Genomic DNA, 14,463 nt, shown 5'->3' with positions numbered 1-14,463 from the left:
AAAATACTAACCAACGTTCTAACGGAAATTTTGACAATTTTGACTTAGGAAGCATTACTGCTCCTAAAATGGAATTTTTACAGAATTCATTAATTGACATGATTTCTGATATGCTTAAATCTAACTCCATGTTTGATGCTATTCAAACTGGAGTAAAATTTGCTAATAATATTGTCATGACTTTAAAATTCAGTAATGGATTTTAAAGCATTAAACATTTTAAATTGGAATGCTCGATCTCTTAAAGATAATGAAGACGAGCTATTTAATTTTTTGAGAGTTCATAACGTGCATATTGCCGTTATAACTGAAACGTTCCTTAAACCTGACCATAAGGTTAAGAAGGACGCAAATTACTTGATTTATAGAAATGATCGTCTTGATGGACCCTGTGGTGGCGTTGCCATCATTATTCATAGACGAATCAAGCATAAAATTCTTTCTTCATTTGAAACCAAAGTTTTTGAAACTTTGGGAGTTTCTGTTGAAACAAAATTTGGACAACTTACGTTTATAGCTGCCTATTTGCCATTCCAATGCGTAGGCCAGCAAAAGAATTTTCTCAAGGGTGACCTCCAGAAACTTACCCGTCATAGGTCTAAATTCTTCATTATTGGTGATTTTAATGCAAAACACCGCTCATGGAATAATGCTCAAAGCAATTCCAATGGTAATATTCTGTTTGATGATTGTTCTGCAGGTTATTACACTATTCAATATCCAAACAGCCCAACATGCTTTTCTTCTGCAAGAAATCCCTCAACTATTGATTTGGTCTTAACTGATTCATGTCATCTTTGTAGCCAATTGGTTACCCATGCTGACTTCGGTTCTGATCACCTTCCAGTAACTTTTGAAATATCCCAAGAAATAATTTCTAATCCCAACAGCTTTACTTTCAATTACCATAGGGCTGATTGGGAGCAATATCGAACATTTATGGAATATAACTTCGATCCAAACATTCCTTTGCAAACCAAAGATGAAATTAATTATGCTCTTGAATCTCTGACTACTTCTATAGTTGAAGCAAGAGCTGCCTCAGTACCAAAATGCGAGGTTAAATTCGATTCAATTATAATAGACGATGATCTTCAGCTCTTGATCCGTCTTAAAAATGTCCGTAGGAGACAATTTCAAAGAACACGCGATCCTGCCATGAAAGTTATCTGGCGGGATTTGCAAAAACAAATTAAAAAGCGATTCTCTGCCCTGAGGAACAAAACTTTTGAAAATAATGTTTCTAAATTAGACCCGAGTTCCAAACCCTTTTGGAAACTCACAAAAATTTTGAAAAAACCTCAAAAGCCGATTCCAGCGCTTAAAGAAGGTGGTAAAATTTTGATCACAAATTTGGAAAAAGCTCAGAAACTTGCTAAGCAATTCGAGAGTTCCCATAATTTCAGTTTGGGTCTTACTAGTCCTATTGAGAATCAGGTTGCTCGGGATTTTCGGAATATTTTCTCTCGGGAAAATATTTTTGATGATTCCTGGGGGACTGATTTGGACGAAGTAAGGTCTATAACTAAAAAGTTTCAAAATATGAAAGCTCCAGGTGATGATGGAATTTTCTATATCCTTATCAAAAAACTCCCAGAGAGTACCTTGTCTTTCCTGGTAAAATTATTTAACAGATGTTTCCATTTGGCATACTTTCCTGATAAATGGAAAAATGCAAAAGTTGTTCCAATTTTGAAGCCGGATAAAAATCCAGCTGAAGCTTCTAGCTACCGTCCAATAAGTTTGCTTTCTTCAATAAGTAATTTTTTTGAAAAAATAATTTTGAATAGAATGATGCTTCACATCAATACGAACTCAATTTTTGCAGATGAGCAGTTTGGATTTCGCCATGGGCATTCAACTACTCATCAACTCTTGAGAGTTACCAATTTAATTCGTTCAAACAAATCTGAAGGCCACTCAACTGGAGTTGCTCTTCTAGACATAGAAAAAGCATTCGACAGTGTTTGGCATGAAGGTTTGATTGCTAAATTGAAAAAGTTTAATTTTCCACTTTACATTATGAAATTAGTTCAAAATTATTTAACTGACAGAACTCTGCAGGTAAATTATCAAAATTCCAAATCTAATCGACTACCTGTTAGAGCAGGAGTTCCTCAGGGTAGCATTCTTGGGCCTATATTGTATAACATTTTCACTTCGGACCTCCCTGATTTGCCTCAGGGTTGCCACAAATCATTGTTCGCTGATGACACAGCCATTTCCGCTAAAGGAAGAAGTCTTCGTGTTATTTGCAGCAGACTTCAGAAAAGTTTAGATATTTTCTCTTCTTATTTACAAAAATGGAAGATTTCTCCCAACGCTTCCAAAACTCAACTTATAATATTTCCACATAAGCCCAGGGCTTCCTTTTTGAAACCTAGTAGTAGTCACATAGTCACTATGAACGGAGTTCCAATTTCCTGGTCAAACCAAGTGAAATATCTTGGATTAATACTTGACCAAAAATTAACTTTTAAAGATCACATTGAGGGCATTCAAGCCAAATGTAACAAATATATAAAATGTTTGTATCCTCTTATAAACAGGAAATCCAAACTTTGCCTGACGAATAAACTTCTAATATTTAAACAAGTTTTTAGACCGGCCATGCTTTACGCTGTGCCAATATGGTCTAGTTGTTGCACTACCAGGAAAAAAGCACTTCAAAGGATTCAGAACAAAATTCTGAAGATGATTTTGAAGTTGCCTCCCTGGTACAGTACTACCGAAGTACATAGAATTTCGAATGTTGAGACTTTAGCACAAATGTCCAACAAAATAATTAATAATTTCCGGCAAAAATCGTTACAATCCTCAATTGCAACGATTAATTCCCTTTATACTTAGATAAGATTTAGTTTTAGTTATTTAGTTTTAAGCTATCAATTGTTATACTGACATGCAGGTTTAAAAAAAACCTGTTTAAAATACTGAATTGCCAAGACAGGAACAATGTAAAAACACTTAGATATATATCGTAACAATTAAGGCTGGTAAGTTACTGTAGTAACTGGAGCACCTAGGTTAAAAAAATGAAATGTAATTTATTTTGAATTTGGAACAAATAAAGAGTTAAAAAAAAAAAAAGGTGTATGGGTTTACCTAAATGGGCCACGAAGTGGCTACAGTCTGACTTAACTGACCGCTTAGCCTATGTGAGCATTAACAGTGGTAATTCGCCTAGTTTCGAGATACCCTCTGGTGTTCCCAAAGGTAGCCATTTGGGGCCATTAATTTTCATCCTGTTCGTGAACGATCTGTGTAGTCGACTGTGTTCTTCGAAACTTATGTTCGCCGATGACTTAAAGATCTTTCGTACAATTAAGTCAAGACTTGACTGTTGCGCACTCCAGAAGGATATTGATTCCTTTTTGCGCTGGTGTACATTGAACGGTATGCAGGTTAATGTCACAAAATGCTGCGCAATATCTTTCAGCCGTTCACGCGAGCCCTTACGACATGACTATAGGATAGGACTCAGTAGTTTGCTCTTCGTTTCTTCAGTTAAGGATTTGGGTGTTATCATCGACTCTAAAGTCAGATTCAATGTGCACATCTCCATGATAACTGCTAAAGCATTCGCCACATTAGGTTTCTTGAAACGAAACACAAACGCATTCCAGGACATCTACACGCTGAAATCACTATACTGTGCTCTCGTCCGCAGTCTTCTAGAGTATGCTGTTGTTATGTGGGCACTCTTTCACGCTATTCAAGCTAACAGAATCGAAGCCATTCAGTGAAACTTCGTAAGATACGCTTTACGTGTTTTGCCCTGGAACGATTCGGTAAATTTGCCGCCTTACGAAGAACGGTGCAGGCTAATTGACCTGGACACGTCGGCCGCAAGGAGGAAACTACTTCAGCGACTCTTCGTGTTTGGATTGCTTAACGGTGACGTGGATTGCAACTCTCTTGTGAGCCAAATCTACATCAATGCTCCTCAAAGAGTTACACGCTTCTGACCAATCGGACCAACTATGGATTCAACGAACCGTGGACTTTGTGCTGTCGTGTGTTTAATGAAACGTTTGATGTATATGATTTTAACATTAGTGAGTCTACTTACAAACATAGAATTCGACACCTAGCCTAGAAAATATCTGTACAACATTATGTTGAAGATTTAATTAAATAAATAAATAAATAAATCATGGAATCAATATGTTGAAGCGAAGATGTTCTGACCAGTTCGCCGAAACCGGTGAACCAATCGTAAAAATATTCCACCTTCCATTTGGCACTGGGATTGTTAAATTTGGTGAAGCGAAACACGTGCCCCAAAGATTTCGTTACACACATACATACACAGGAAAGCTTTATTATAACCCATCGCATCTGCACACTATTATAAAAAAGGTCCGCCATGTACTCCAGCTGGCTTCAGATGCAATGGGCGATCGTTTGAGTAAGCTTAGGTTGGGCAAGACGGATCACGGGACAAGAAAGGTCATCTTCTTGATTTTTTTATCAGCGCTAAAATTGTGCGTCTTATTTAGTAAAGACTAAAGCAATTTTTTCCCATGAGATAATTTTTCTAGTCATAAATAAAAAAAAATGCGTCATACATCAGTTTCCGGTCCCTACACGTTTCCCCGATTTTAAAAAATACCCATATTGTGGGATATTTGACAATATTTCCAAGTTTTTCTCGAACTGATGCCGCCATGTTGAATTTCCGGTTCCTAAACGTCACTCCGATTCCAAAAATACTAATATTGTGGGGTACTTGACAATATTTTCATTCACAATTTGGTTTAAAATTAAATCCCAAATAACGTGTTTTTTTCTACGCACTAATTCGATTTACCCCCGGTTTGATTCGTAAAGGGAAGTTTCACTGGCTTAATATTATAAATTAACTACTGGAAATCATGTGAGTAAATAAGGCCAGATATCCTAGTAAATGTGGTATTTTGGTATCATTCTTGAAATTATAGACGATTAAAAAAATATTTTGTTTATTATATAAGTTCATAATTCTTTAACTCAATGGCCCCTTCAATATGGAGAGTTGACTGTAGTTACTGAATACAATTTTGCAGAAGATTGCAAGTTGCTATGTTGAGAAGTTTCTGAGATAAACATAATTTTCGAATTATTCTTTTGTTATTTTCAATGATACGCGATTTAAAAAAATATGTTCTCACACTTTTAACATTGATTTTTACGCGATAATATTCTCTAGAACTCTTCTGAAGATCACTTATTCGTAATATTTAAAACAAAAGAGGTAGAAAATAGCTCTAGTAAAGGTTGAACACGGAAAAATTCGGACACGAAAATCATGTTGGGGTTTAAAAATGCGTTTTATTTTTCAAAGCTCAATGTAACAGCTTGTTACGATTCTCCCAAAACTAAAATAAATCAATGAAACAAAACTCACTTTGGCAATTTGAAACTTGCTTGAGCCGCACTAGCACAAGCTGGGAACTCAAACGCCTAGGTCTGACCCTGCTCTAACCTCAAACTTCCTTTGGCTACACAGTACGTTTCTTTTTTCGTCTTACATGCTAGTTCTGGTGTTTACTCACGACCTCTTCATCACCGCAGCATCGGACAGGCGTATAGTGACCGGCATACGTGGTCCGACGCTTTTCTGCCCCAGCCACACCACCTCCTCCGATGTCCACTCACAGCCGTCCTTGGATCTCAAAACGAAGATCCTCGATTCGTAATTGCTTATGCCGCCGGGACGTGATCGACAACGACGCCCGACGTTTAACGAACTTCTTGGCCTCATTCCTGTCTTATGAAGGACTATTTAACCGATCGCTACACGTCTCTTCATGCGTCAGTTCACGGTCCAGTTCGACCCTTTCGTCGGTCCAGATGGCCAATCCCGAGTGTGCTACGTCGTCTACCCGATCACCGCTCGAAGTCAGCGTGAACGAGATCAGTGCAGATCCAAGATAAAAATAAAACGAGCTTGTCGATCCTTACTTACTTGATACTTGATGGGCTACGAATCGCCAGGTTGATTCAACGCCGAACGAAGTACTCTTCTCCATTGGACTCGGTCCTGAGCCAATCGCTTCCAGTCGCCATGAACGTTTAGCGACCTGATGTCCTCCTCAACTGCAAATAGCCAACGTGTCCGAGGTCTACCCAACAAACAATTGAGAGCTCTTATAAAACACCTGAGTTGATCAAACGTTGAATAATAGCTTCCAGAGTTGAACAAGAATGTAGTTGTATTACCATTTGATTAAAAGTTTTAAAAGCTGTTGGAGCACTCTTAAATGATTGTTTACGTTCGGTTTAACTATATGCTTTATAAGACCTACGATAACTTTTATAGCACCTTTGTTAAACTGATTGACAAGAGCTATATAGAACGTGAAATAAACGCGTCAAAACAAACCATTGGGAGCTCTTATACAACACCTGAGTTGATCAAACGTTGAATAATAACTTCCAGAGTTGTACAAGAATGTAGTTGTTTGCCATTTGGTTAAAAGCTTCAAAAACTGCTTGGAGCACTCTTAAATGATTGTTTACGTTCGGTTAAACTGTTTTACAGGAGCCATATAGGATGTGGAATAAACGCATCAAAACAAACCATTGGGAGCTCTTATACAACACCTGAGTTGATCAAACGTTGAATAATAGCTTCCAGAGTTGTACATGAATGTAGTTGTATTGCCATTTGGTTAAAAGCTTCAAAAACTGCTTGGAGCACTCTTAAATGATTGTTTACGTTCGGTTAAACTGTTTGACAGGAGCCATATAGGATGTGGAATAAACGCATCAAAACAAACCATTGGGAGCTCTTATACAACACCTGAGTTGATCAAACGTTGAATAATAGCTTCCAGAGTTGTACAAGAATGTAGTTGTATTGCCTTTTTGGTTAAACGCTTCAAAAGCTGCTTGGAACACTCTTAAATGATTGTTTACGTTCGGTTTAACTATATGCTTTATAAGACCTACGATAACTTTTATAGCACATTAGTTAAACTGATTCACAAGAGCTATACAGAATGTGGAATAAACGCATCAAAACAAACCATTTGGAGCTCTTATAAAACACCTGAGTTGATCAAACGTTGAATAATAGCTTCCAGAGTTGAACAAGAATGTAGTTGTATTGCCTTTTTGGTTAGAAGCTTCAAAAGCTGCTTGGAGCACTCTTAAATGATTGTTTACGTTCGACCAACCACCAACCACAATTTTGTTGCTAAAAATAGCACAAGTGATAGGGACGTTTATATGACCATAAGGCAATGATTATTCGACTGCAAGAGAAGTCACTCAAGATGAGCTTCATATACTTCTCTCATATGATCAAAATATGTATTCAAGAATAGAGCAGATGGAAACAGAAGCGGCTGGCAATCCGGGATCATGAGTTCGAATCTTGCTTCGAGAAACCCTTGGTGGAGTAGGTGTTATTAATAAATGCAAACATTAATTTAAGACATATATCATATAATCAACGATAACATTTCTAGATAAATTCTCTCAATTAATGATTAGAGAGATTAATTGAAAGAATATCAATCAAAGATTAAACAGATGCTTGTTACTACTTCCTCCATGATCACAGAATGTGAATTATGGCATAATTACATATTTTTTCAATGTGCACAAATAAATTAAATTAATAAAAACTGTACAAGCAATTATTTTGGCGTACCACGACAATTGTTAAACTAATTTTAATCTGTGAATATTGTGAGTACTTACACAACGGTTATTAAGGAGTCATTAAAAAGTGCTATAAACGCTTTTCACCGCTTGCTGTATAGTGATTATTTAGGAGTCATAAAAGAGTGTAACAAACGCCTCTCAGGTTCAATCTCTAATACATTTCGAAGCAGCTGTTAGGAGGTGTCTACAAACGTTTTATTAGAGCTTTCACCAAAACAATAAAGCTTGAGTTTAAATATGTATCTATAAACGTTGTATAAAAGTTGTTTCTATCCGGTTGTTAAGGAGTCATTGAAAAGTTCTATAAACGCTTTTCACCGCTTGCTGTACAATGATTATTTAGGAGTCATAAAAGAGTGCAACAAACGCCTCTCAGGTTTACTCTCTACTAAATTTCAAAGCAGCTGTCAAGAAGTGTCTACAAACGTTGTATACGAGCTTTCATCAAAATAATAAAGCTTGAGTTTAAATATGTATCTATAAACGTTGTATAAAAGTTGCTTCTACTCCTATACCGCGTATACATATAATGCTGTAGTTGAACAGATTCTCCAAACCAGTGTAAACAAGGGTTTTATAAAAGTTGTAGTGAACACATTGTGCAATTATTATTCAACATGCAGCTGAACAAAATCAAAACGAAAGCGTTTCTTCAACTGGAAATTGTTACTTGGGTACCCCGGAGTCGACGACCTCTACCGGGTTCTCTGCTGAATATAATATTTGCTTGTCGTTCTTCCGGCATCCGCACTACATGCCCAGCCCACCGTAGTCTGCCGTGTTTTATAAGCTTCACTATATCCGTACCGTTATACACTTGGTACAACTCGTGATTCATGCGACGCCGCCAGATGCCATTCTCCTGTTTACCGCCGAGTATTGTTCGCAGCACCTTACGCTCGAAGACACCAAATGCTCTCCGGTCAGACTCTTTTAACGTCCACGATTCGTGGCCGTAGAGGGCTACCGGAAGTATCAGCGTCTTATACAGAGCGAATTTCGTTTTCGTTTGCAGCTAAGGGACTTCAGCTGGCTACGTAATCCGTAAAAGGCCCTGTTTGCAGCTGCAATACGTCTCTTCACCTCGCGGGTAATATCATTATCGCATGTCACTAGTGTTCCAAGATACACAAATTCTTCCACTACCTCAAATTGTTCACCATCTAACAACACTACACTACCAACACTACTATTGCTCCCACGCTGTCTACCGGCTACCATGTACTTCGTTTTGGTAGAACTTATCGTGAGCCCAATCCTCGCCGTCTCCCTCTTAAAAGGCACAAACGCCTCTTCCACTGCTCTACGGTCAATTCCGATGATATCGATGTCGTCCGCAAAGGCAAGGAGCATGTACGATCGTGTGATGATGGTACCGTTCCTCTGCACACCAGCTCTCCTAATCGCTCCTTCAAGAGCAATGTTGAACAGTAAGTTTGAAAGTGCATCACCATGTTCTAGCATAATCTGCCAAAGCTCATTTCTCTTCACTGAATCGTATGCTGCTTTGAAATCAATAAACAGATGGTGAGTCTGCAAGTTGTACTCCCGGAATTTATCAAGGATTTGACGCAGGGTAAACATTTGATCCTTCGTTGATCGGCCCTCACGAAAACCAGCCTGGTATTCACCGACGAAGGACTCCTCAAGCGGTCTCAATCTGTTAAACAGAACGCGTGACAGTATTTTGTACGCCGAATTCAGAAGAGTTATTCCTCGATAATTGGCGCACTCGAGTCTGTGCCCTTTTTTGAATAATGGGCAAATGAGGCCATCCAACCAGCTAGCAGGCAGTTCTTCGTCCTCCCATATCTTCGTTAGAATACGGTGGATTGCTTGATGCAGCTGCTCACTTCCGTGTTTGAAAAGTTCGGCCGGGAGCTCGTCCTTCCCAGCAGCCTTATTGTTTTTCAGCTCACGTATTGCCTTTTTAACCTCGTCTAGCGTTGGAGGCTCCACAGCTTGATCGTCGTCTGCGATGTTTACTCTGTTCCTCGATACTCCCTCACTCTCTCCATTCAACAATGTCTCAAAATGTTCTTTCCACCTGGCAGCCACCATTGTTTTATCTGTCAGCAAATTCCCCTCAAGGTCATTGCACATGGCGGGAGATGGCGCTGTTTTACTCCGCACACCATTGACAGTCGCGTAGAACCTTCGCATATCGTTCTGTTCCATACTTTCTTGCGCCTCAGCAATCACGCGTTCTTCGTATTGCCTTTTCTTTCTGCGGTGGGTTCGTTTCTCAGCTGCCCTTGCTACCTTGTACCGCTCTCTGTTCAGCCGGGTACCAGACACTAACATCCGGCTTCTGGCAACGTTCTTCTCATCCGTCAACCTCTGGCACTCCTCATCAAACCAGCCATTACGTGGTCGTCTTTGAGCTGTACCTATCACTTCTTGTGCTGTTGTGTTCACCGCTCCGTGGATTGTGTTCCACAGATTGTTGAGGTCCTCGTTCACGTTGATTTTGCTAATCCGCTCATCAAGCTTCTGGCGGTACTCTGCAGCAACACCTTCTACTGACAAGCGATGGATATTGAAACGCATCGATCTCCGGTTCGTTGAATTCGTAACGGTCGATAGACGCGCCCGAATTTTGCAGACAACAAGATAATGATCTGAGTCAATGTTAGGCCCCCTAAAAGTCCTTACATCAATGACATCTGAGAAGTGCCGGCCATCCACCAACATGTGATCGATCTGGGTGCAAGTTTCGCCATTTGGGTGTCTCCAGGTGTGCTTTCGGATATTCTTGCGTGCAAAGTAGGTGCTACTGATGGCCATACCTCTAGCAGCGGCGAAGTTTATCAGTTTCAGGCCGTTATCATTGGTTACTGTATGTAGGCTCTCTGTACCAATGATTGGACGAAAGAAATCTTCCCTCCCGACCTGCGCATTTGCATCTCCGATTACAATCTTCACGTCGTGTTTTGGGCACTCATCATAAGTTTTATCGAGACTGTCATAAAACGCGTCCTTCACGTCATCGGATTTATCGTTGGTTGGCGCATAGATGTTGATCAGGCTGTAGTTGAAGAATTTGCCCCGAATCCTTAATACACAGATGCGGTCGCTTACCGGTCTCCACCGCATAACACGCTTCATCTGCTTCCCGATCACTATGAACCCTACTCCATGTTCTGCCCTATCGCCACCGCTGTGATAGATATGATACTTGAAGGAAGTGTTGGCGATGGGATCCACCGCCCGGAATTCACGTTCTCCGGATCTAGGCCACCGTACTTCCTGAATAGCAGTTACGCTCACATTCACTTTTTGCAGTTCACGAGCCAAAAGGCCCGCTCGTCCAGGTTCATTTAAGGTTCTGACATTCCAAGTACCGAGTTTCCATTCATTGTCCTTATTTCTTTGCCGGGTCGGTTGCCGAAAATTCCGTTCGTTGTTTTCTCTTTCTTCGTTTTTCTGAGTAATGTTGGGGGTTTCAGTATGCTACCTTACCGGGGTCGCGATACCTACATCATGTTGGTGGGGCTGCCACCTTAGGTGTAGCTGACGTGATACAGCATTTCTTATTCAGCCGCTCGCTCCGAGACAGACGCTGTTTGAGCCGCACCTCCATGGTGAACAGACGCTCGAGGGTCGCACCTCCTCACTTTGCTATCACCACGATCCGGATCCATGTTTTTATCATGGTGACATTGCCCAGGCTACGCTACCAGCATCTTTTGCTGGCGGTCTTTGTCATCGGCTGACCCGTGGAAGCGTGAGGTAGGAACTTGTGAGGACCAGAGCTGTTGGGACAACACTCCTTCCAGTTTGTCGACTCACCATTTGTCGATCCTTATTGAGTTCCAAATCCTGGAACATGCCTTGCGGATCCCACTCTGTAGGTCTCGGTGCTAATGAGCGGAGAATCGAGATTTAGCTTTACACGGGACCAAAAAGTGTCGCGTTGAATTACCTGCTGCTGATCTTAATCCCGTCTATTCTGGACAATCACTCGATGCTGCGGTAAACGTGCTCGCGGCATAGGAAATCATACTAGGGAAAATTTAGCTGTATAAGCCTATTGTAGGCTGTCAAAGCTAATCTTCAGCTAAAATTATTGGATGGGCTATAAGCAGTAGACTGATGCAAATTTTGAAATTTTCGCTCCACAGTGTTCAAACGGTTTCAAATCGGGTCCTGATTAGCCTCCAAAAGTTTAAACTCATTTGATAAGAGACTGACTTGGCACAAACCATTTGAAGTTTATATGGAAATTACTATGGGAAAACAAATCTTTCTGTTCATTGTCTTTTAGCCTTTTTACATATTGTACTGTTAACAAATTCTATTGCTATTCTTATGGGAATTTTTATCAGCTACAACTTTGCAGGAAATCGTTTTTCAGCCAAACGTCAAATTAAATAGTTATCAATTGTTTAAGAGATTAAGCAACTGTATTGTGGGCAATATTGTATTCTGCAGTGGGACATAGTATAGCCATGATTTTTGTCCTCTATTCTACGCGCTATAAACACCAATGTTGCCTGCTGAACAGTTGATTGAGCATAATCATAGGACATCAGTGACTTGAATCATTAATAACTTTTGTTCCTTACATTTGATCGAAAATTGGTTGCAACTAAGAAAATTTTCAACAAGCTCAACTGTCATTTTTTAAAGTAGAGTAAACTGATAAATTTTGAGATAGATATGAACCGAAATGATGGTTTTTCCATAGTAATTCCCATATAAACTTCAAATGGTTTGTGCCAAGTCAGTTTCTCACTAAATGAGTTCAAATTTTTGGAGCCTAATCAGGGCCCAATTTGGAATCGTTTGAGCACTGTGGAGCAAAAATTCCAAATTTTGCATCAGTCTTATGAGCAGTCATTAGAACATCATTGTCCGTTGTGCGGTTTTAAACTGTTTTGTTTTTCAAAATTGGGTTCCATTCATAACTGTGGAGATAGTGAACAGAAGGAGAGTCATGTGATGTAAATTTATCAAACTAAGAATTGTACGTGCAAGGTCTTGTCACGTCAATGCATAATCCCTTATTAAAAGTTTGTTCAGCAACGGTTTCCATCTTTCCTTAGCGATCCGTCTAGAATGCTGTTCGTCTTCGTAACCCACCCATTATCAGCCATAAAACAGAACGCGAGTTGATAAAAAAACGATCTGAAACCCGAACCAAAAGTGTCTGCAAAATGACGCCTATAGCATGGGGATAGCAAGAACAACCAACAGCTTTCTCAAAGTTCGCGTGACGACGGTTCATGGGTGTAAGTGATATCCTTCCTAGCCGAAGAAAGACAAACCCCATCCTAGCGTTGCCTGCCGGCTTCCGCCACCAACTGTGCAGAATTACCTTCAGAGTTTCCTTTCGCACACGACCCAAGTTCAATCACGTCGTCGTCGTCGTCGGCGGCGTCGTCGTTTCTGTCAGTTTGTGTTATACCTACTCGGTCAAGGCAGGTGGCGCGTTGTGGGTAGCGAGCGAGCGAGCGAGCGGTGGCGCGTTGTTCTTCGGTCTGTGGCCGTCAGCGAACAGCTGCCTCCTGCGGTAGATACGAAATAGACGAGGACGCTTGGTTCATTGTGTCGCTGTGCGGGTTGGATGGATTAGGACGACGGATGAAATGCCAACACCAAAAGCGGAAAGAATGAACAACTTGGCGGTGGTGGTCGGTTTGGTGGCGAATGATCTGTAACGTGAATCTTTGTGTGGCTTTATGCTTTGGGAGGATTGCTTTTCTCCCGGGAGCTTTTCCTAGAATTGTAACCATTCAGGTTGGGGTGGTTCTTTGGGTTGATTCTGGGATGGATGAGCGTCGGTGGGAAACCATGGAGACGCACAGTTGCTCAATAAGCTCTACATTTTCGTCCAATAAGCATAATTAAGATGAAGTTGTTTAATTTAGGGATGAGGTTGGTATTCATCAGAAGGGAGACTCTATTTTAAATTGAGGTTAAATAATATTTTTCATTGCTCCTTTCTGCGTATGAGCTTGGAATAAGTTTTCCCTATGATGACGATAATCTCTTTAAATAGGAGTAGAGTTACTACGTATACATTGTATCTTGTAGGCTTTCCTTAATTTTAGTTATTGCATCAACATTATATATGGTTCGCTTTATTAAGAAAATCATTTAGTAGCTGAACAACTTAATTTCAAGAAAAAATGCACTGTATAAAAGCTTCCAATGTTAACTATGTTTAAAATTAATTTTAATGATGATAATTGGTTTTACTTACCAGACCTGTTGGTCTTGATCGTTATTTGCGAAATCGAATTAAATAAAAAAATACAGTTTAGAATGATTATTCCCCGATGTTAAACTGCTAGTTTTTCATTCGAATTTGACTCAGAAAGAACTGAGTAGACTTTTTTTTTTAATCACGTTGAACATTGCTCGTAGAATATGCCACAACTTCACCATTCAGGCACCCTAGAACACACCTTCCCGGTGTTCCTCGTGCTTCGAAAGTTTCATCCTGCTTCGACAGCAGAGCCAAGCTCATAAACACAAAACTGCCGTAAGAATACGAGAAAGGGCAGTCGGTGTCGCGTCACGTTGTTGTCTGACTCAGCTAGAACATCATCTGATGGAACCCAACCAGTTCGGTAGCATCACATCAGCCAACCAGCCAGCCAGCCAGCCAGTTCGGTTTTGGGTGGTGGCATCTGTGTAGTAGTAGTCAATGTGTGAGTGTGTGAGTGTATGCGCGTTGCGGAAAAGTCCCTTTTTAGTTGTCCGCTTCTCGCTGGCAAGCAGCCTCTCGTGTACTCTCGAATATCGGAAGCGGCAGCAGCTAGCATCTCTCATGTTGCCAGACTAGCTATGTAGCTAGCA

At 40.3% G+C, this 14,463-nt stretch overlaps 1 protein-coding gene across 1 annotated transcript in view; it reads left to right on the top strand.

The window, feature by feature from the left end:
• Positions 1 to 14,463, top strand: part of LOC135699865 (calmodulin-lysine N-methyltransferase-like) — a 49,194-nt gene that overhangs the window by 15,793 nt on the left and 18,938 nt on the right. The gene's annotated exons all lie outside the window — the stretch shown is intronic.

Source organism: Ochlerotatus camptorhynchus, unplaced genomic scaffold (genome assembly GCF_037179485.1).
Source record: "Ochlerotatus camptorhynchus isolate MF236.1 unplaced genomic scaffold, CSIRO-AGI_Acam_v1.1 ptg000120l, whole genome shotgun sequence".
Classification (NCBI taxonomy): Eukaryota; Metazoa; Arthropoda; class Insecta; order Diptera; family Culicidae; genus Ochlerotatus; species Ochlerotatus camptorhynchus.
This window is presented reverse-complemented; position numbering and strand designations above follow the sequence as displayed.